At 38.6% G+C, this 25,166-nt stretch overlaps 1 pseudogene; it reads left to right on the forward strand.

Moving 5' to 3' along the window:
- The first annotated feature begins 1,082 nt into the window (after positions 1 to 1,082).
- On the forward strand, positions 1,083 to 1,182 carry LOC138833455 (U6 spliceosomal RNA; annotated as a pseudogene).
- The last annotated feature ends 23,984 nt before the right edge of the window (positions 1,183 to 25,166 follow it).

The following is a 25,166-nucleotide window of genomic DNA, read 5'->3' on the forward strand; positions in this document are numbered from 1 at the left end:
TAAATATTCTAAACCTAATTATTTATATTCCTATCTATTTATTGTAATAAATATCAAATTATTTGTCAAATTATCGATTAATTCTAGCAAGTTTCATTGTGTGAAACATAAAATTAGCACATATAAATATAAAATATATAACTGTATGTAATCTAAGGAAATGTTTTTCATTGTTCTGTTGTGGTTAGGGTATCAAAGGCAACTCTGTTTTACAGTATTATTCCATTATCTCTACCTCAGAGTTTGGTAGAGTTAGACCTAAAGCTTTACCATTTGTAGATTTACAGCCTAGAGGCAAGAGGAAACACTGTGATTAAAACATTACCAATTTAAGGCCTAATATCAAGGAAAAATATGGACTTCTCCTGGAGCTATGGAAATATTTGGCGATAGAAATTCAGTAGTGTAAGTTCCTGCCTGGTTGGATGGTAGACAAGTCAGGACATTAGGTAATCATGCATAAGAACAATTTTTTTTCACCTTCTTGGCTTTAGCTACTTTTGAAATGGTAGGTATAATAAACAATTATATTTTGATAAAATACTTTCTAGTCAGAACTGTTTATTTCTCTCTGATCCCTTGTAACTAAGATTAGTTTTTTTTTCCAGTAAGATAATCTTTGCTGTCAGGGTAAGATATTCTGGTTGGTCTGTTACTACATGGAAGAAGGGTAAAGGGTCAGTAGACATTTGTGCCAGAAAGACCTCATTTGGGAAATTTTAAGCTGCAAAAGTTTAGAAGTAGCTCTTCAGCAAGGCTTATTTTGAATCCATTAGCTCCACAAAGTTAACTCAGTTGATAAATAAGTACTTGAAAAGCCATATCTTTGAACCAAGCTATAAAGGCTACAAAATATGATGAAATTTAAAATGAAAAAGACTTAAAATAGTCATTGGCAAATAATTGCAAGTGTGAGCAATCTACCGAACAATATGTTTTTTCCACTATACACAGAATTTCAGAGAAATAAGATAAATAGCATTGTTAGTAACAATAAGGTTTCCTTGTTACAAATAGGCAACCAAGGATATATGCCTGTATAAAGATTACATCATTAACTACTTAAATTTACAGGATACTACATGCTTCGGCAGCACGTATACATAAATTACAACAATATAGAGATTAACATGCCACTTGGACCGGGATGATATGAAAATATGCGAAGTATTCCATATTTTTCATCCTTCAGATGCAAGAAATGAAAAACAGTTATTAAAAAGTTGATTACAAAAATACAAGTGTAACAACACATGCAATTCATATAATTAAAAGTTAGTTTTTTCACAATGATTTATTTTCTCTTTTCCATTTTTACTATTCTAAATTATTCTAACTGGAGAGTAGAGAACTGATAGAAAGCAGAGGAAAGATTTTCCTGTGTATTAAAAGGTACAGACTGAAAATGAGGACCAATGGTGTCTTCATGTACAGCTTATTCTAGGAATGAGAAAATAGGAAATAATACCTTCTATGTAAATGATTTGGGAAATGGCAGAGCAGAAAGTGAAATGATGCAACCAAAAATATAAAAGCAAAATAATTTAGGATAATTATGGAGCAATCATATTATCTATGAGAACCATGAAAGAGAGAGAGGAAGAGAGACATGTGCAATGAACTAACTAGCCACAAAATCCATGCCTCTGATCAATTTATAGAGCAAACAATTTTATTTTTAAAAGAGATGGAAATAGAATTTATAGTGTGTCTCTTTATGATGTGCAATGTAATGTATTGATATGCATTGTGTTGATCACTTTTCTGTTACTGTGAGGAAAATACCTGCAAAGAACATTTCTAAGGAGGAAACTATTATATTGACTCATGGCTTAAGAGAACACAGTTTAAGATAAAGTGTCTCCATTGTTTTTAATTATATTTTTATTATCTTAAATAATTGTACAAGGGAATTTCCATTCAACAAATCAGTTTTTAAGTACAATGGATCTTTACATAACTTCACCACACCCTTCCAAATATCACCCCACTTTAATTTTTTCTACTGTCATACTATCTGTATTGAATATTATGCCTTCACTCTTTTCCTCCATAACTCTTTTTAATCCTTCCCTTTGAATTCCCCTCATATCTTAAGTGATAGTTTCCTGGTATTCATTTTGTTGGATTAAAAATTCAATTTTATAAGAAAATACACCTTTTAAATTCTCTGCAAATAGATTGCTTTGGTTGATATTGTTGTGAAAACTTGTATAAAGTTCTATCTTCCAAATATAAGACAGAACATGGGTCCTTTGTGTGTGTGTGTCTCTGACTTAGTTTACTTAACATATTTTTAGATCTATCCATTTCTTTGCAAATAATGTAACAGTCTTCATAATGGATGGGTGCAATACAATTGTGTATATGTGCCACACTTTCTCTAACCATCCCTCTGCCAAAGGGCATCTGGGCTGTTTCCATAAGTTTTCTACAGTGAATAGTGCAGCAGTGAACATGGTTGTGAAAGTGATTTTACTGTAACCTTTTGGAAGAATTCATCACTATCTTTCTGGGAACAATCTTCTAGGCAGTTTTCCAGAATAAGCACATCCCTCTCTTCATCTCCATTAGAACGTATTGCAAATCCTCAAAAACACACTACCCCCTACAGGTCACAATAAGCTAAAACCACATGGTGCCCATATTTTTTCAATAGTGTTTTTCATAATTGTACATATTATTTAGTGAGAACTTTCTTTTTTTTGGTTATTTATATTTTATTTATTTATTTTAATTTAATTTTATTTTATTTGTGAACATACTGTACAGAGGAGTTACAATTACATGGGCAGGATAATGCGTTTAGTGAGAACTTTCTATGAACTTTTCTAATGTGGGAATGAGGGACATGACAATAGTGTAAAGGTAAGAAATATGCAATTTAATTAGCTATTATCATATTTAAAATCATTTTCAGCTCTAACTCATAGCCTCACTTACTATTATTTTAATCTTTATTTGATTACTTCATCTATCCTCTAACTTATAACAAGTGAGTTAAATGCGAAGGCAGAAACTGTGGTTTGATTTTGACACTCATGTGTGAAGATGCACAACAAGGGCAAATAGATGAATTGGATTTAATAGTTATTATCCATTTTGTTAAAGTAGAGATGATTTTGCCACACTGATTCTCACAATTCATATTATATTGAACAACAAGAAACGTGTGACAATTCCCTGTGTTTTGCTCCTTATTAACTTTTGTTTCCATTTAATTTTATTTTTATTTATTTATTTTTCCTCTGTCGTGGGGCTTGAACTTGGGCCTGGGTGCTCTCCCTCAGCTCTTCAGCTCAAGGCGAGCACTCCACCACTTGGGCCACAGTGCCACTTCCGGTTTTTGAGTGGTTTATTGGAGATAAGAATCTCTCTGACTGGGCTGGGAAGGTGGCTCAGTGGTAGAGCGCTTGCCTTGCATTCTCAAGGCCCTGGGTTTGATTCCTCAGCACCACATAAGCAAACAGAAAAAAGCCGGAAGTGGCACTGTGGCTCAAGTGGTAGAGCGCTAGCCTTGAGCTGAAGAGCTGAGGGACAGCGCCCAGGCCCAGAGTTCAGGCCCCACGACCGGACTCAAAAAAAAAAAAAAAAAAAAAAAAAGGAATCTCTCGGACTTTCCTTTCCTGTCTGCTTTAACTTGCAATCCTCAGATCTCAGATCTCAGCCTCCTGAGTAGCTAGGGTTACAGGCATGAGCCACCGGCGCCCGGCTACCATTTTATTTTATAATGAAGGATTATTTCACAAATCTATTGTAGATACAAAAATATGTTAAATATTTCTATCCGTATGCATTGATATATACATACACACATATATTACACAGGTTATAAAGATAATATATAACTTCTGGAACTGCACAATTTACTAAATTATTAAAATCATTGATGGCTCATGGCTGGAATCCTGGTTACTCAGGAGGCTAAGATCTGACGATTGTGGTTTGAAGCCATCTTGGGCAGGAAAGTCCATGAGCCTCTTATCTCCAAACAACCGACAGAAAATCAGAATTGGAACTGTGGCTGAAAGTGGTAGCGTGGTAGCCTTGAGAGAAAAAGCTCAGGGACATCACCTAGGCTCTTAGTTCAAGAAGTGCAATCTATCCCAAAAAATCTATTTAATTTACCCCTGTGTAAGTAGAGTATTTCCGTCACCCAAGTGCACATCCATACCCATTTGCAAGGTAACTGTTTTGTCTGAAGTACCACAAAACATTATCACTTAAGTAGAAAGTATTGCAATGTGGGTTCATTCTATCTCTCTCATGGATTTTTCTCCACTCAAATACTCAAATCTTACATTTATTCCAATTATTTAAAATCATAGTTTTTTCTTTAATACCCATAATATTAAAGTTTGAATTGAGTGTCTTGTGCCCCCAAAATGGTTGTTCTTAACACTTTGTCATGTCCTCAGACTTAAATTATCCTGATTATTTTTCAGATAGAATCTGGCTTCCTACTTGTATCTGATTTTGGGCTCAGTACACTTTATGTTATTCTTCCTGGAATTTAAAATAACAGGTGCATGGCATTGTCTACAGATCTTTCTGTCCAGTCTGGGTTTTAAGCACTATCCTTACAACAGTTCACTCCCATGTAGTCAGGATATTCATAAGCTTGTCATAGTTTTTTTTTATTTGCATTTTCTGCAGGTTCTTGAGTACTGAATTAATTTGTGTTTTCTTGGGTTGTTTTGTTTGATTTGAATATATGGATTATTGTTCTTCAATTTTCCTTTTGTTTCTTTCACTCATGTTCTTACCTAAAGTGCTGAGAAACCAATTCTTCTTTCTCAAGATAGTCAAGATGAATATTATTTATTCCAAAGAAATTTCAGTAATATTTAAACACCTCATACCTGTGAATAGTATACAAATGCTAAGTTCTGAGAAGGATCTTTTTATTTGCACAGCAGTCTTTGGCATACACAGACAGATCATGAATTTTATGAAGTTAGTAAACTACAGATGCTCGCCAGGTGGAGAAAAACCTATTATTAATTGTTTGACAGGGTCTTCCCTTCTCGTGAAAGAAATATGCTGCTTGATGCAGGATTACACAAAATCATTTTCCTAGGAGGAACCTAAAAATCATCTAATACAACAGACTTGAGAGAGATGAATTGACTTCCTGAATAATTTACTTTTGGGTCAAATAAAAGCAGACTTCCAAAGAGAGGGTAGACTTTAGAGAAACATGAGTTGTATGTAAATAGGTGCTTAGCTGATTTTGTTAATTTGTGAACTAATACAGGGAAATAAAGTACAGCAAGGTTAAAATTAAAGAACTTCACATTGAAATACTCATTTGTGTGTGTGTGTGTGTGTGTGTGTGTGTGTGTGTGCTCATGCATACATTCATTATTCTTGAGGCTTGATACTGAGTAGGCATTATTCTTAACCTTCTGTGCCCAAAGGTAGTGTTCTACCACTTGAGCCACTGTTCCACTTTTGGTTTTTTAGAGATAATCGCATGTATTTTCATGATTTGACTAGCTTTGAACAGTGGCCTTCAGATCTCAGCCTCTTGAGTAGCTACCTAAGCTGATTCAGCCTCTGAGTAGCTAGTTAAAATTCTGTCTGTCCTCTATGCTTCACTGCTCTTTTATTCTTTTCCTGAGGTAATCACAAGCGTAAGTCATGTATATGTCTAGTTACTTTAAAAAATACTCTTACTGCTTGGCACCAGGGGCTTCCACCTCTACTTTTAACTACTGAGGAGGCTTGAGAATAGAACCAGGCCAAAAGTTTAGTGGACCTCCTTCTCAATCGATAGCTGGGTGCATTGGATCATTTCCACCACACTGCACTATCTACAGGCTAAGAATGGAAGAACTGCGGAATCCAGGCCAGCCAAGGTAGGAAGCTAGACAAGTTGGTATGCAACTCTGATGCCATTGATGATGGGAAGGCTAAAATGACAGATCAGGTGCATGTTCTTGTGGAAAGGGAACCCCTATCCTAAAATTAACCACTGATATGACGCCTGCCTAGCAAGAGCAATAACTCAAGTCGAAATCCCCACAATTTCCCACAACCAAAATAAGTATATACATTAACATACAAAAACTTAGTAGAATCTGTTCTTTGCTCTAATATCAGCTTTATCTGATTATCATATGATGTGACAGAATAGGTTCTTTATTAAACTTAAGATATATTTTAAAAGACCTAGAAAATTCTTTCTCACTTATTAAGTGCAAATGTATGGCAAATTGTCTCATTTCTTACATATTTGACTATCACTATAAATTCAGCTTATGATTATTATGAATAGTAACATATTCTGATTTATTACTTTGTAACAGTTTTTACACTTTTTGCTTCTCTACTGAAGTTTAATTATTAAAGTAGCATCATCAAAATATATTCCTTGGGTACTTAGTGCAGTTTTTTACAAAGTTTTTAACCAATGGTTTATATGAATCCTTAATTCGTATATTGTTTGGTTTATTTTTAATTTCAATTTAATTTTATTGTAAAGGTAATGTACAGAGGGGTTACAGTTACATAAATAAGTACATTTCTTATAGAAGGAACATTGTTATCTCTTCCATCGATTTTTTGTATGCTCAAAAAAAGAACTACTGATTCTTTTGCTGTTGCTATTAATCAATTGGTACTTTTTCTTTCTTTGTTCATGCATTTTTATAAGAAAATTTATATGCAGAGGGTTTACAGTTACTTAAGTCATCTAAAGAGTACACTTCATTTTATTTTCTAAATTTCAAATTTTGAACTTAAATATTTTCTTTTGTTTCTTTAGGGTAATTCTTTTTTCAGAGTTGTAGGTTTAGTTAATATAATTTCTTTGTTTTTTCACATGTAAATTATTCAGACACATATATTTTGCTTTTAAAATATTTATGATGTGAATATTTAAAATTATTTTTTGAATTTTTATACGGTTGGTAAATTTAAATAAATTTATTTCTTATAGTTATAAACATATTTGTCCAGGTAACAAATGCTGTATTTTCAAGAAGCACATACTTTATTAAGAAAAGTTACATTACCTGGTGACTTTTTGGAAATATTTGTACTTAAATTAAAAAAAAAAGTTTGAGCTGGGCATGGAGATTTGTGGCTGCTATTTTCTAGCTACGGTGGGAAGTGTAAATAGGGTTTGTAATTCGGGAGAGACAGAGCAACTATAATACCTTATTATAAAAATATTCAGAGTGAAATGATTAGAGATATAGCCACCCCTAGCGAGATATAGAGCACCTGGTTATAATATTCTAAATCTTGAGTTAAAACACCACTAACATCAATTTTTTGTCAAAATAAAAGGATACATGTTTCAAAATGTTTATTATTTAAAACTTATTTGAAAAGGTTCTCATGTCTTCTATTGCTTAATTTTCAGTTTACTTAATCTATAAGAATCCAAGTGTATTGTGATTATTTTATTTCTACTAAACATTTAGATAGTACGAGAAATATTCTTATTTCATATATTAACCTACATTTTCTATTTGTGATAATTTCCTCTGTTTAATATGATAATATCAATATTCCAAATGTGTGTATGTGGTGTGTGTGTGTGTGTGTGTGTGTGTGTGTGTGTGTGTTCATGTGGTTTTTGTGTGTGTGCTTTGTGTGTACTTTGTAATGCTTAGGAGATCACACCGTTGCTTCACATATGCTTGGCCAATGTTTTACCACTGAGCTATACTGTCTAGTTATAATCCAAATAGTGTTTTAATTTTGACTTTTAAATTTTCATTCCTAGTAAGTTTTTTTTCAAAATTATATATGACAAAATGTGATCCATCTTCTATCCATGTTAGCAATTTTTATTATTTAGAATATTTCCACTGCTTTTCCATTTCCAAACTCTTGTGTTTTTAATTGATAAAGGATTTACTGCTTCTTTTCCATCTTCATTCTTTTTCCCTTTAGAGTTGACCTATTCTTTCTCTTCCCCAGATGTCAGGCCACATTGAGGCTCCTGCAACCCACAGCCTTGCTCCTAGTATAGTCATCAATAGGCCAGTGTCCCAAGGATCCAACACAGACTTCTGACTTGGGTAAATAAAGAGGCTGTGCTTGAGTAGCCCACAGTCAGCAGTCAGCAGTCCTGGCACATGGGCATCTACTAAGGCCACCCTAGTAGCTATGGAGACTCCGACCTGAAGAAAGAGGCAGGCACACCCATGCATGCTGACTTTGGAGAAGCTCCTCTTCCAGGTGTAGCATGGTGACATTTGAAGCAGAACATGGCAGTGCACACACTAGTAGATCACAGCACACACTAAAACAACTTGGTAAGCAATGGTCCTGTGCTCAGAGAGCTGACAGAGGCAGGAAATCAGAAAGAGGGAGAGAGAGAGAGAGAGAGAGATGGAGAGAGAGAGAGAGATAGAACTCAAGGCTACCTCTGATTTGTACTGGTTTCGATATCCTTGCCGAGAAATGCATATTTTCACCAAGAAATAAAAACTCCTAAGTCTAACTCTGATGGAGTAGCTGAGATCAATCTAGACTTCCTACCATAAACAATCACAAAAGTGGAAGTTATGTGAAAAAATATATGTATATAAATGTATATATAATATAAATATGTAGGCATATATATGTATATTCAAATATACAATGTGAATATGTATTTTATGTACAATGTATAACATACAGTGATTAAAAAAAAAGAAATACATAGTATTTGAAGGAATAATGACCAAAACCTTCCCAAATTTGATTGAAAGCATGAACCCTTCTATGCAGGAATCTAGCAGCTTAAAGAAGACAATTAACATAATTACACAGGTCCACACTAAGACACATTCTAATTAAACAGTCAAAGACAGGAAACCTCCCAAAGCACAGAGACACAACTCATCACACAAAGGATCTTCAATCATATTATGACAAATTACTAATCAGACACTAGATTAACAATTAGACATCAAGAGCAACAAATTTAAGGTGTTAAAAGGACATATCTAATACCAACCTTTCTAACAAATATATATACTTCCCCCAAATGTGAGAAATGAGCTAAGTAACTAACGATAGCTCAGGCATATAACCTTACCTACTCCGGAAAGTGAATTGTGAGGATTGTGGCTCAAAGACAGCCTGGGCTGGGTGCTGGTGGCTCACGCCTGTAATCCTAGCTACTCAGGAGGCTGAGATCTGAGGATCGCGGTTCAAAGCCAGCCAGGGCAGGAGAGACCGTGAGACTCCTATCTCCAATAAGCCACCAGAAAACCGGAAATGGCGCTGTAGCTCAAGTGGTAGAGCGCTCGCCTTGAGCTGAAGAGCTGAGGGACAGCGCCCAGGCCCAGAGTTCAAGCCCCACGACCAAAAAAAAATTTTTTTAAAAAGACAGCCTGGACCTTGTCCCCTCAGGAGCAAGTTGTAGGAGAGCTGTCCTTGAGAAGGACGGAGATCTTCTTGCCATGTCATTGCTGGAACAAATATAGGATAAGGTGGCCATCAAGAATGGAGGCTATTGGACAGTGTCTCCACAGAAGCAATTTATGAGATTCAGGAGTCCTCTACAAGATCAGAGGACTTTGACCACTGTCCTAGTAGTTTCAGGAATGGCATAACAATGACCAGAGCAACCTCAAGCCCACATGGAGTCCTTAGCAACAGTCTTTGAAGCTTATGGGCTAGAGTATCAATGCTGGCAAGCTATGATTGCTCCATTTTCTCTGACTTCACTGGCCCAGACTCTGATTGGTCCATTTCTTCTATGATGTCACTATGATGGGCTGTGATAGCTCCGTTTTGAGAGGTCATGCAGGGTATATAGGAAGCCACTGTGCTCCAACCTATGTCAGTTAACACATCTAGGAGCTCTTGATTGGTGAAACGCTGGACTGATTCAAACAAAATTCATTATTTTTCTGATTTTGGGGGGATGAGTTGTCGTTTGGTTTTGCTATTTCTTTTTTTTTTTCTGGGTTTCCATTATTTTATTTAGTTGATTTTAGGTAGACTTGCTACCCACCATCATAGCAGAAGAATGGAAGAATACAAAGAATCATCCTCCATATTCTTGCATGAAGAGATCATCAATCAATACCAGATGAAAGAGGTCATCGACCATGATACCAATAGACAAGTGAAGCTGGCCATCCACACCTCACACACATGGAAGTGGCAGTTAAAATACTCCTGAAGGGATGAAAGGTGACCACTTGTTGCTTGTTCCTGTCTAGCAAAGCAACACGTGGTGGTAATCCAAACATCTGGTTGATTGTGTGCCTTTATAAGACCTGCAAATCCCTAGCTAGGGGCTCTCCTCCTAGGCTCCACTGTGTAGCAGTGTAGGACAAGGCCCAAGCTGCAGCCCATTTAAATAAAAAAAGCTGTAGAGTCTGACTCTCGGTGGTTTTTTTGCTGGGAGTGTCCTGCAACCATGGCATAACATATTAGTGGGGTTCATCTCGGATAACCCCCAAAGACCCCCGAGACCTCAGACTCCAAAGGTAAAACAGGGCTGTCTTTGTTAATTTGTCTTGTCCTCTCATTTGTCTGTTTTACTTTCATTTTCCCTTGTGAGGATATCCCCTCAAATTTGTAAAGGTTTGTCAAAGTGGACCCACTTGCACGACAACCCTGGAGGAACTGGGAGACATCCCAGATCCTCTTCTGGGGAGGGGGTAACCCTGCTGTGTGGAGCAGGGGTCCTTGGAAGCCCACTGTGTGGGGCGGGGTCCTTGGAACCCCGCTGTGGGGCGGGGGGGTCCTTGGAACCTTGGCATGTGAATTGTGGGGTGAGGATTGGTTTGGTGTTGGGCCGGAACTGACCAAGAGAGCCTCCTAACAGAGGCCCAACTCGCCCACCATGGGACTGCTTCTTCTGCTGTGGGGCATGGGTATGGAACCCCGCCATGACAGGAGTCAGCAGACCAATTTGGGAGATCTCCACTTTGTAAGCTTTTTTTTTTTTGTAACTGTCAGGCCTGCATGTGTTTTGTTTTTGCTGTTTATTGTTTTTTGGACTTTATGACTGACAGGACTGGAAACCATGGGCAACACTCCATCTAGCCTCCTAGACTTACAAAAAGAAACTAAGAAAGAGGAAAAGAAAGTGTACCCCCTGGTTTTTCAGGGAGATAACTTGGAAGAAGAAATGTTTCCTCACCCATGCTCCCCTTCCCAGGTTCCTTTTGCAGAACCTGAGAATTATCAAGAGGAGGAGGGAGCTATAGAACACTTGGCACCTGCCCTTAAAGTTTTTGAGGGGCCAGTCACTCAACGCTGCAGTGGGATCACGCCCCATCCAATGCAGCTGATTTTTCCTTACATGCCATAGGTACTGTGGATGTGAATGGTCAACAGCAACCCAATAGTGTCCATTTTCTACCAGTGATCTATAAAATCGGTGCATCCAAAATGCCCCCTTTACTGAGAAACACCAGGATTTAATTCGTTTGCTTGAAACTATTCACTTTACTCATCAACCCACTTGGGATGATTGCAGTCAGCTTTTACAGGTTCTTTTTACCACTGAAGAGAGAGAACGTATCTGAGAGGCGGCCCAGAAACATATCCGTGGCCCCACAGGAGAGCCCATCAAGGATATCCTGCCCTGATCGCTGCCTATTTTCCTGAGATCCAACCAACATGGGACTACAATATAGTTGAAGGTAGGGAGTGACTCCTCATCTACCACCAAGCTCTGTTGGCAGGTCTCAAAGCAGCGGCTTGCCAACCTACTAATATGGCCAAGGTTTATGATGTAAGACAGGGAGTAAGTGAAAGTCCAGCAGCATATCTTGAGCGTCTCATGGAAGCTTTTAGTCAATATACCCCATATGAACTTGAGACCAGGAGTCGACACAGATGATTATGTTTGCCTATATAGATCAAGCTGCACCAGACATAAAGTTGCAGGCTCTAGACAGCCTTGGTGAAAAGTCTATTAGGGATCTAGTAGCCACAGCAGAAAAGGTTTACAATAAGAGAAACAGAGGAGCAAAGTCAGGAAAGGAAGGACAGAGAACGTAAAATGGAGCATGAAAAGAGAAACTGGGCCAAGGAAAATATGACAGATTTGTTGGACTCGCCACTATCACATGCTGTGCATACCAGGTTCACAGATGGCAGCAGTTTCATTCGAGATGGAAAAAGGTACGCAGGCCCAAAAGTCACCACGGACACTGTAATAGTGTGGGTAGAAGCACTGCACCAGGGAACATCTGCCCAAAGAGCAGAGCTAGTGGCACTAACAAAAGCCCTACAAATGGGAAAAGGGAAGAGACTAAACATTTACACAGACAGTCGGTATGCTTTTGCCACCATGCATGTCCATGGAGCCATTTACCAAGAGAGGGGACTGCTGACAGCTGAGGGAAAGACTATTAAAAACAAACAAGAAATTTTAAGCCTCATCTGGGCCTTAGGGGAAACAGCAAATATTGCCATTATGCACTGCCCTCACTATCAAAAGGGAACTGATTCAATAACCAAAGGAAATAACTTGGCTGATCAGGCAGCTAAGGAGGCATCCCTCCAGCCCAGAGCAGAAGTAGTGACACTAGTAGAACTAGGGCCACAAGCTTTGCCTCCTGAGCCTCAGTATTCCCGAGAAGAATTGGAGTGGATAAAGAAAATTCCCAAGGCCTATAAACCCCCGGGCAGAGAAGGAAACAAAGACTGGTGGAAAACTGGTGAGGGGAAACTTACCTTGCCAAAAAGATTGGGCAAGGGGATTCTTAAGAGAATCCATCGGGTCTCTCACATGGGAACCTGAAGAATGCAGGACTTGCTCCGACACTCAGAAGTAAAAATTAGTCAAGGGAACCAACTCATTGAGGACATTGTTAAAAATTGTAAAGCCTGTCAGCTCACCAATGTCCCCAATCAGCCGGTTACAAAAGGAGCTTGCCTCCATGGAGATAGGCCAGGTGTGTATTGGGAAGTAGACTTCACAGAAATTAAAACTGGAAAATTTGGATATAAAAATTTGCTAGTTTTTGTAGACACCTTTTTCAGTATGGGTTGAAGCCTACCCAACAAAGCATGAGACCACAAACGTCGTGGCTAAGAAGATCCTGGAAGAAACTCTACCCAGGTATGGCTTCCCATCCCCCAATGGATCAGACAATGGACCGGCCTTTGTCTCAAAAGTAAGTCAGCAAATAGCTGTGGCATTGGGGACGGATTGGAAATTGCACTGTTCTTATAGACCCCAGAGTTCAGGGCAGGAATGAATCAGACTCTAAAAGAGACCTTAACTAAATTGGCCTTGGAGACTGGTGCAGACTGGGTGTCTCTCCTTCCTTTTGCCTTGTTTAGAATAAGAAATTCACCCTATCGGCTTGTCTTTAATTGCTTGCTAATTTGGATGATACTAAATTTCTGTGTAAGCTTGACTATTTACAGCTGGTGCATAAGAGTATGTGGCCCCAGCTTAGAGCATTATATGATTCTGCTTCTATTCCTACCCCACATTTGTTTAAACCAGGGGACTAGGTGTTTGTTCGAATGCACAACTTGCGATCTCAGGAGCCACGATTGAAGGGACCTTACATGGTGCTACTGGCTACACCCAGTGCCCTTAAGGCGGATGGCATTGCTGTTTGGATCCACTGCTCCCATGCCAGACCAGCTGACCCCTTTTCCCTGGATGACCATGGGGAAACATGGGAAGTCTCCAAGCATCCTACCCAATCCCTCTGCATACGCCTCAAGAAAATAAAAATGGGCTGATTGTTATTGGTATACTCATTCAAGATCAAGTGCTGTTGAAGTTTAGTTTTGGGCCAGAGCCACAAGATTGTGGCTCAGGACCATAAATCAAGGGGTAGGGGGGAAATGAAAGGTTAAAGTTTGAGACAGTGACCACTTGTTGCATGTTTCTGTCTAGCAAAGCAACACATGGTGGTAATCCAAACACCTGATTGATTGTGTGCCTTTATAAGACCTGCAAATCCTTAGCTCGGGGGTCTCCTCCTAGGCTCAGCTGTGTCAAAGTGTAGGACTAGGCCCAAGCTGTAGCCCATTTAAATAAAACAGCTGTAGAGTCTGACTCTCGGTAGTCTTCTTGAGGGGCGTGGGGGGGTGGGATCCTGCGACCATGGCCTAACAGCGAGAGTCCTCCAGTCATCAGTTAAAGAATGAGGTGGACATTTTTAAGAAGGTATGGCACAAACACACCATCATGTTGTACCAGGTGATGGAGAAGGAAGAGTATGTATATCTCATCAATGGAACTGGCCAGTAGGGGATACCTTCTGGGGTGGATCTCAAAATCCTGCCGCCTATATGAGGATGAAACCAAGAGGCTCTTCACACAAATTGTAAGTGCTGTTCACTACCCACACCAGAACAGAATCACACACTGAGACCTTAATTCCAACAATACTCTGTTGGATACCAAAGGCAATATCAAAGTCAGTGGTTTTATCTGAGCATCTGGTTCACCCTGGGGCAGTTGCTATCAAATGTATGTGCTGCTGTGCTATTCCACCCCCCTAAATTTTCCTGGAGGAAAGAAATGATGGCCGGGTGCCAGTGGCTCACTCCTATGATCCTAGCTATCCAAGAGGCTGAGGTCTGAGGATCAGGGTTCAAAGCCAGCCCAGGCTGGCTCTATCATCTGACCAGAATCATACTGATACTAAAGACTAATTTGAGGTGGAGATGGCAGTGGATAGAGCTGGCTAGCAAATAGTTACAAATCTTCTCAGAATAAGCTGCTGAATGTGGGCCCAGGAACAGAGCAGTTCCAGACAAAGGGGAGAAGAACCCTAAGAGATATCAAAGATAATTTCACTTGAAAGCCAGAAGGCCCTGTTATTGAGATGGGAGAGATTTGTAGGTGGTGTACTAAAAAAAAGAGTTGTAAGTGGGATCCACGAATTGAGATCAAAACACTGTTTGCCTAGCAAAACCCTCAGTCCAGCCAAGAATACAAGTGCAACAACTGCCTTAGATTTCCTCAGGAGGAATTCCAGCCACGGGGCACCTTGTACTGCAGTGTAAACTGAATGTTGTGGTTATCAAAGTATGTAATTTTTGTGCATACAAAAACTACTTTGATTACACTTAAACTACAACCTAGTCATTAAAATTTTTGTTTGATTTATTTATTCTATGTTATTTAAGATGCAGTCTCATTATGTAGCCAAATCTGATCTTAACTTCATAATTCTACTGCTTAGTCTCCCAAGTGTTGTGATTACAGGTGTGTCCCTCTTTGTTGTCCATCATATTTTATCTGCATGCTTACTTAACTTTCAATACTTTATTTTATCCCTTGGCAGTACTGCGGTTTTGATTCAGAGGCTGGTGCTGTGCAACCTAGTGCTCTACCCCTTGACCCCTGCCCCTGGCCTTACTCTTCATTTTACTTTAGATTAGCTCTTATTGTATTATTTTTTGTATTGTATTGTATGTGCTTTGGTCAGAATCAGACTATGATTGTAATGTATTTTCCTGCTGAGAAGCTTTTTTGTCCTTTTTTATTTTTTGTAAATATAATTTTCCTTCTTAATAAAAAGAAGGTACACAGAGGTGTTACATTTATATAAGTCATTTTAAAATTCAAAACCTTATTTTAGAAGAGTAAAAATGCATATAATCACTAAATTTTATCTCTAGAAAAAATGGCTACTAGATTAAATGTTTTTGGAGGCTAGGTCAGTGGCATTTAGTATTGTTCTCACTTCAGTTCTAGAAAATGCTACATAGATCCAGGCCTGCGTGGCCTAAATCAAAACAAGTAAAAAGTAAAAAAAAAAAAAAAAAAAAGATTCTTTTGGGCACATCTGTGGAAGATTTGAAATACATTTTATTGACCATTTGTACATTTCTGTGCTGATGAAAAGTGATATAGCAATTATGGTACAATATGACACATTCTTCTAACATAACATAGCATTACCACATTACCCAGCAATTCCATTGCTCATTGCATAACCAAAGGAACTGAAAAGAAAAAAACTAATAGCTCATATGCCAATAATAGCAGCAAAGTTCATAATAGTCAGAAGCTGGAATTTCATGGAGAGTCTATCAGATAAACAGGTTTACAAAATATGAGGTATGCATTAATGGATTATGACATCCACAAAAATGCTGCAATTAATATATGTCTGTCACGGATGGACACAAAAATTAATCTACTATTTATGGGAAACATTGACTAAACCATTTTATAAGAGAAAATGGAAGATTAAAATTTCTGGGGCAGGTCATTGGGGTGATTATTACTTAATGATTGTGTGGATTTCATCAGTATCAAAAAGATAGTTCTCATATAGAGGTAATGGTGTGGATATAATTAATGTCACTGAATTTTATACGTGCCTAGTAAGCATGAAGCCCTGCATTCATCCCCAGCACATCCAAAAAATGCTAAATCTTCTTTCTGTTACCTACCTTGAGTGTTAGGTGCTTTTCTAATGTTTTGATTGTATTCCTCAGAAGATCTCTGGTGGATCTCTGATGTTTAGTCATGCTTTACAGATAATCCATTATTTTAATATTAAATTTGAATTTTTAAGGAAACCTCATTATTAAAATGAGGGCAATGCCTGGAGATCTAACTCAAGAGGCTAAAACAGGAAGACTCTTACACAGTCTAGGCTGCATAGAGAGGTCATGTCTAAATTTCCATGGTAGCTGCTGAAACTGGAGGGACAATTATTTGTAAGTAATTGCAAGTGATAGATAAGTGAGAGATAAGTTTCTGATCACATTATATTTTGGTCATGTCAGCTTGTATTTAATATTTACATGAATTTTTAAATTTTTCCCTTTTCCCTTACTCTCAGCATGTCATTTTGAAACTTTATACTATGTTCTCATTTGCTACGTTTAAAAAGAAACATAGTTTTCCTTTGTATCATATTAAACATAGTTTTTGATTTTTTTCTATATTATACAACTACTATTATTTACTTTTGAAAATGTTAGGGAAATGAACCCGAAGATATGTATTCAAATGTTTTTTTTTTTTTCATGCGTTTGTTTCTAACACATTTATAAGATGATTTCGTTGTTGCTTTGTATGTCCCTCCCCCACAGTATAACTCCTGCTTTCACTGTATTTGATATCGGTATAATTTGTGGAGGGGAAGGGGAAAAACAAATCGTTTAAATAGGGATACAGTTGGAACTATTGAAACAATGAGATGTACAAGTCGTTATGTCGAAAAAGGAATTTTACAACTTTGGTGCAGGGGAAGGGGGGTAACGGGGAGGATTGGGTGGGGGAGTGGGGGAGGATTGGAAGGAATGGGAAGGGGAAGCAAAAGAGGAGACTACAATGCTTGATAAGAAATATACTCATTATCTTGCCCATGTAATTGTAACCACTCTGTACAGTTTGTTCACAATAAAAAATAAAAATTTTAAAAAATGAAAATTTTTATGTTTTTTTCTGCATGTAAGGACTGGCCACTGTCTCAGAGATTTTTCTCAGTTCTGCCAATTGAGCCACAGATAAACTTCCAGCTTCATTCTTTTGACAAGTCTCATGCGAAGCCCAGCACAACTAAGGAGGCTGAAATCTGATCTTGGTCTGAAGCCAGTCTGAGCAGCAAAGTCTGAAATTCTTATCTCCAATTAATCACCAAAAAGCTGTGGGTAGTAGAGCTCTATCTAGCCTCGTGTAAAACAGGGCAAATTCAAGCCCTAGTATTGTAATTACATTAACAAGTCTCATGGACTTTCTTGCGTGGGTTGGATTTGAACTACAACCCTTAGATTTCAGCCTCCTGGATAGTTAGGATTTAAAGGCATGAGCAATGAACCGCAGACATTTTAATTTTTTTTTTTTTTTGGTCATTCGTGGGTCTTAAATTCTGGGTTAGGTGCTGTCTCTGTGCTCTTCAGCTCAAGGCAAACAGTCTACCACATGAGCCATAGAACCACTTACAGTTTTCTGGTGCTTTATTAGAGATAAGAGTCTCACAGAATTTCCTGCCTGGGCTGGCTTAGAACTGTGATCCTCAGATCTCAGCCTCCTGAGTAGCTAGGATTACAGGCATGAGCCACTGGTGCCCATCTTATTTTAATATTTTTAACCAGCTCTTTCTTGCCTTCAAACTCAGTACTTTTTTATTTTGTCCAGTAGACCTGATCTTTGGGCTACATTGCTGTTGCTTAGTTATTTTGAAAGGGGGTAGGAGTTGAACACACTGTCTTTGTGTTCTTCAACTTAAGGCAAATGCTCTACAGTCAGGTTATCTGGTGGTTAATTGGAGTACAAGAGTCTCATGAGCTTTCCTGACCAGGCTGGATTTGAACCATGGTCTTTATATCTCAGCCTCCTGAGATTACAGTGTAGAGCCAGCAGTGCCCTTCTGTTTCTTAGCTTTTTGACTCAAGGACGATGTTTTACAAATTCAACCACAGCTTCACTTCTAGCTTTTTTTTGTTTATATGACATAAGTTTCTAATGTACTTTTCTGGGTAGTCTAGCTTCAAACCGTGATCCTCAGGTTTCAGCTTCCTGAGGTGCTCCGATTACACACATGAACCACAAACCCACTGGTCATTTAAAAATATTAATATGTTTTTTCCACGTTATCTTGTTAAAATTTTCCTTGTTATTTTTTTTTTTTTTGGGTCCAGTCGTGGGCCTGAACTCTGGGCCTGGGCGCTGTCCCTCAGCTCTTCAGCTCAAGGCTAGCACTCTACCATTTGAGCCACAGTGCCACTTCCGGCTTTTTTCTTTTTGCTTATGTGGTGCTGAGGAATCGAACCCAGGGCCTCATGCATGCAAGGCAAGCGCTCTACCACTGAGCCACCTTCCCAGCCCTCCTTGTTATTTTTAACTTTTGTATATGTTCTAGTCCTGGGACTATATATCAGGGCCTGGATACAATGCCAGAGCGTTTTTTCTTCAATACTAGTGGCTTTGCACATAAGCCAAAGTATAGCTTGTGTCAATACTTTTTTTGTCTTTGTGCTTGAACTAAAGCCTTGGGTGCTGTACTAGAATGTGACTGCCCAGTTTGCATCTTGGGCCACAGCTCAACTCCAGGTTTTTTTTAACTCTTGGTAGTTAATAGGAGATGATTCTTATGCAAAGCCCAGCATGAATCAGTTGGCTGAAATCTGAGGATCACGGTTCAAAGCCAACCATGGCAGGAAATCCCATGAGACTCTTAGCTCCAATTAATCACTGAAAAACTGGGAGTGGTAAAGCTCTATCCTTGAACAAAACAGCATAAATTCAAGCCAAACATAACACACAGATGCACACACAGAGAAAGCCTCATGGACTTTCTTGCATGGGGTAGCTTTCAACAATGATTCTCAGATTTCAGCCTGTCTTCATCCTCTCTCCTTTGAAAATTTTATGGGTCCTGTGGCTTGACCTCTGACTCTGGGGCCTATATCTTAGCTTTTCCACTCAAGATTGGTGCTTTACCACCTCAGCCATAGCTCAAGTCTTTGTGCTGTGTAGCTGGGGATAAGAATCTCAAGCATGTTCTTTCCTAGACTAACTTGACTCTGCAATTGTCAGTTGTCAGCCTCTTGTGTAAAAAGGATTACACATATAACCATCAACATTTGGGTCATTTTAAAACATTAATATGTGCTTGCCTCCACCTGTTTTTCTTTTTTTTTTCTTTTTTACTTGTTCTGGGAGTGGAAATTGAAGCTCAGATGTTGTCTAAGGGCATATATGGGACCAACCATAACATTTGGCTTTTGTGGGGAGGTTAATTGGAGAGAAAAGAATCATGTATAGCCAGATTCAGGAGGCTAAAAATTGAGGAGAGTCCATGACACTCTTTTCTCCAATGAACCACTAAAATCTGAGAGTTGTAGATTATTGAGCAAAATAGTGCAAGTTCAAGCACCAGGATTGGCACACACACACACACACACACACACACACACACACACACACACACACACACACACACACACACACACACACATGTCTTATGAACACCTATACTTGAGCTGAGCTTTAAACAGTATCCTCAAATTTTAGCCTAAGGAGCTAGAATTACAAATATGAGTTCCCAATGCAACTTCTGTTACTTGGTCTTTCTTGTCTTCCTCTACACTTTTTTCATTTACTTCATTGTTTTTGTTTGTGTTAGTCCTGGAGCTCGAACTCATGCAAGTATTGGCCTGACTCAGGAGACTGAAATTTGGCCATCATGGTTTGAAAGGAGCCTGGGCAGGAAAATCAATGAAATTCTTATCTCCAATCAATCAACAAAAACCTATCCCCAGAGTGGCCACCACAAACAAAACAGTCTCCTGGAATTTCTTGATTGGGTTTGCCTTTACATAAGATCTTATATTTCAGCCTCCTGCATTTCTAGAATTACAGACATGAACAAACAGTCCTGGGTTCTCTACTTCCAACCATTTAATTTTCTTATTGTGATGCTGAGGCTGGATCTCTGAGTCAGGGCATTGTTGCAATTGGTTTTTCATTCAAGGCTGTTGCTTTACAACTACAACCTCAGTTTTATTTCTGGATTTTTTGCTGGTTAGTTGCAGACTTATGCACTTCCCTGTACAGGCTGGCTATGAACAACAACCTTCAGATTTCAGCCTTGTGACACTAGGATTACACAAATTGACCAAAATTTCATGTATTGCTCATTTTGAAACATTAACTGGATTTTCTCACAACATTTTTATTCTTTTTCATAATCCTGAGGCTTGAACTCAGGGCTTGAGCACTGTCCCTGAACTTCTGTTACTCAAGGTGAGAACTCTACTACTTGGGCCACAGTGCCACTTTCAGTCTTTTCTATTTATGAGGTACTGAGGAAACAAACCTAGGGATTCAAACATGGTAGGCAAGCACTCTGTTACTAATCCACATTCCCTGCCATTCTTAGACCTTTTTATTTGAATTTTTATTTCCTTGTGTATGCTGGTCCTGGGTCGAAAAATCAAGTGCAGTCCCAGAAGTTTTTATTCAAGATTAGAACACTAAGACATGAACCACTGCATAACTTGTGGCTATTACTTTTTGCTTTGTTGTAAGTAGCTACTTAGATTTGAGTCCATGAATTCTCCTACCAGGGCTGGCTTTCAAATGTGATCCTCATATTTGAATCTCCCAAGTGGCTACCATCAGAGGTGTGTGCCACTTATGCTTAGCTCATTTTCATCTCTGAAATTGTCTGTTTCTTATCCTACCTTCTCTACACTTATTTATTTTATACTTTGTGTGTGTGTTGGTGTATATCAAGGTCTGGATGCTGTCCCAGAAAAGATTTTCTCATTTCTGCCATTGGAGCCACAGTTCAATCACCAGGTTTTATTTTTCTTCTTTTTGGTGGTTAATTGGAGATGAGAATCTCATGTAAAGCCCAGAAAGACATAGGAGGCTGAAATCTGAGGATTGTAGTTGAAGCCACCCTTGGCAGGAAAATCCATGAGACTATTTTCATCAACTAACTACCAAGACGCTGGGAGTGGTAGTGCTCCTACATGAATTCAAGCACAAGGTTGACACACACAGATAAAAAGCCCCATAGACTTTCCTGTTTGGACTGGCTTTGAACTGATATCTTCAGACTTCAGCCTCCTGAATAGCTAAAATAATAAGCAAGAACCACCAGTCCCAGGCTTAAATTTCAAATGGTAATTTCTTCTCTTCTTTCAGTTTTGTTTTTGGTTGACTTAGGGCTGAATTGGGAATTGTTTCCCAGGTTTTTCACGGAATTTCAGTACTTTACCACTACTATCACACCTTCATTAAGCTTTTGCTGGATACTTAGAGATAAAAATTTCAGTCACTGCCCTACCCAGGCTGGCTTTGAGCTATGATCCTCATATTTCAACATTCTTAGTAGCTAGGAATACACACATAAACCAAAGGCTCATTTTGAAATTATAATTTTTGCTTTCTCCCATATTTTATAATTTGTGGTCTTTTTTCTTTCTTTTGGTAAGTGCCTTTTTGTAAGTGAATAACTAGGAATAAACATGAACCAAAACCCATACTCATTTTGAAACTTTATGTTTCTCTTTACCCATCATTTTTAGTTTCTGCTTTTTTGTTTTTTTTGTTTTTTTAATGTGTGTCTAGATTTTCAACTTAGGGCTTAGGTGCTGTTCCAAGCTTTCTGTTTAAGACTACGACTCAACCGCATGAACCAAAGCACAGCTTGTAACTTATTTTTGGTGCAAATTAGATATATGAGTCTCATGGACTCTCCTGCCTGGGCTGGTCATGAACCTGTGATCCTTAGATTTCATCCTCCTGACTACCTCGTATAACATGTGTGAACAACAAATGTTTGATTCACAACTACTGTCACTGACTCTTCCTTTTATACTTCTGTTCTCCTTTTATTTCTTCTGTGTGTGTCCTGTGACTTGAACTCAGGGTCTGGGTGCTGTCCCGGAAACATTTTATCAGTTTCGCCAGGAGAACCACAGCTCAATTCCAGGTTTTTTTCTGTTTTGATGATTAATTAGAAATGATTATCATGTAGAGCCAGACCTAATTCATGAGGATTCAATCTGAGGATCAAATTTTCTACCAGCATGGGCAGGAAAGTCCATGATATCTCCAATTATAACCACTAAAAAGCTGAGAATAGTAGAACCTTAAGCAAAACAGTACAAGTTCAAGCAACAGGTCTCACACACAGACACAGACACACACACACACACACACACACACATCTTATGAACTTTCCTACATGGTCTGGCCTTTATTATCCTCAGATTTTAGCTTCCTTTGTAACTAGAATTAGAGTTATGAGCCATCAATGATTGGCTGATTGGCTCACTGAAGCCTCGGTTATTGGTTCTTCTCTTCTTCTACCCTTCTTTACATTTAATAATTTCATTGTTTTGGGTGTGCTGCTCCTGGAGCAGGAACTCATGCAATTCCTTGTCTGTTTCAGGAGGCTGTGGTCTGACCTTCATGGTTCAAAGCCATGTTGAGCAAGAAAGTCTAAGATCCTTACCCCCAATTAACTTCCAAAAACCTGGGAGTAGTACAGTACTAGCCCCAGGATGGCCCACAAACAACTGTCTTCTGGACTTTCCTGCTTGGATTGGCCTTTATACTGGATTCCCATATTTCTGCCTCCTGAGGTTTTAGAATTACAGGCATGAGTCACCAGCACCAGGTTCTCTTCTTATAACTATTTTTATGATCCTGAGGCTGGATCTCTGTGCCAGGGTACTGTTTCATAGCTTTCTCACTCAAGACTGGTGCTTTACAACTCCAATCACAGCTTCACTTCTGTTTTCTTGTTTGTTTGTTTTGCTGGTGATTTGATGATGAGACACCATAACCCTCAGATTTCATCTATCTTTGTATCTAGGATTACACAAATGAAACAAAAATTCATGCTCATTTTGAAAATTTAGTTCGATTTTCCAACACATATTTTAATTTCTATCTTTTCTATTTCCACATGTATACTGGCTTGGGGTTATAAATCAGAGCCTATGTATTGTCCCAGTAATTTTTTTCTCGTCTATCTTTTTTATTTATTTATTTTTCTTTTTATTGTGAAAATGCCGTATAGAGGGCTTACAATTACATGAGCAAGGTAATGAGTACATTTCTTATCAAGCATTGTTGCCTCCTCCTTTGTTTCCCCTTCCCATCCCTAGCCATCTCCCCACCACACCTCCATCGCCCTGAAAACCACCCCCCTGCACCAAAGTTGTAAATTTGTTTTTCAACATAACATCTTGTATATCTCATTGTTGCAATGGCTCCACCTGTATCACTATTTTTTTTGCCCATCATGGGGCCTGAACTCTGGTCCTGGGCACTGTCCTTCAGCTCTTCAGCTTGAGGCTAGAGCCCTACCATTTGTGCTACAGTGCCACTTCCGGCTTTTTCTGCTTATGTGTTGCTGAGGAATTGAACCCAGGGCATGATGCATGCAAGGCAAGCGCTCGACCACTGAGTCAGTTCCCCAGTTCAGTCCCACTATATTTTTAATGCTAGACCTCTAATATGTGAGTAATAGCACAATTTGTGGCTTTGTTTTTAAACTGTATTTGCCTAATTAGAGTTGAGTCCACGGACTCCCCTGCATTGGCTGGCCTTGAACACTGATCCTCAGATGTGAGACCCTTGAGTAACTACAAGAACAAGTGTAACCTATTTCAGTTTTGCTCATTTTAAGCTCTGAAATTGGCTTTCCTTTTTCTTCTTCCACCTTTCTTTTCTTTTATTTATTTTATTCTTGTGTACACTGTTCCTGGAGATTGATCTAAAGGTGTCGGTAATGTCCCAGAAATCATTGTCTCATTTCTGCCATTGGTGCCACACGTCACGCTCCAGCTGGGTTTTTTTCTTCTTTTGGGGGGTTCATTGGAGATAACAGTCGAATGGAAATAACAGAATGATTCAGGGAGCTGAACTCTGATGATCTAAGTTTGAAGCCAGCCTGCATAGTAAATTCCATGATACTCTTTATCTCCAATTAGCTGGCAGTGATTCCACTAATGAGATTGATAAAACTCCAGCCTAGAGTAAAGTAGAACAAATTCAACCCACATGACTAGCACACACAGAAAAATGGCCAATGGAATTTCCTGCTGGGGCTTACCCTTAAATGTTATTTTCTGACTTTATCCTCCTATGTAATTAATACAACATGTGAAGGCCACCAATGATTGATTAATTTAAAACTCTGTCACTCACTATTTCTTCTCTTCTTCTACACTTTTTATTTCTTTTGTGCTGTTCTTGAAGCTCGAACTCGGGGCCTTCGTGCTTGTCTTTTTATATGTTTTATATAACTTGTTTCAGTTTTGTTGTTCTAATGTTACGTTTGTTTATGTTGCTTTATATAACTTACTTTTACATCTCACAAAAGTAACTTTTAGCTTGGTACTGGTGGTTCATGCCTGTAATCCTCCTCAGGAGGCTGACATCGAGGATCACAGTTTGAAGCCAGCACAGGCAGAAAAGTCTGGGAAATTCTTATTTCCACTACACTACCAAATATACAAGAAGTGGAGCTATGACTCAAGTAGTCAATTGTTGCCCTTGAGCAAGAGAACTCAGAGCTCTGAGTGCAAGTTCCAACCCTGGACTGGCACAAAAATAAAACTTTCATTACCTTATATTATATTAGGATTACTGATGTCAGAATCAAGTCGTAGTTTTAAGGACCAACTTTTGTAGCAGGTGCTACTTTTGATTTTTTCCCTAGGAAATTTTATGCTTGTTTTTTCCTTGCCTTATATTTGCATTCCACTAATGACATTCTTATTTTTTGTTTGGA

This window comes from Dipodomys merriami, unplaced genomic scaffold (assembly GCF_024711535.1).
Source record: "Dipodomys merriami isolate MVZ:Mamm:240054 unplaced genomic scaffold, mDipMer1.0.p SCAF_208, whole genome shotgun sequence".
Classification (NCBI taxonomy): Eukaryota; Metazoa; Chordata; class Mammalia; order Rodentia; family Heteromyidae; genus Dipodomys; species Dipodomys merriami.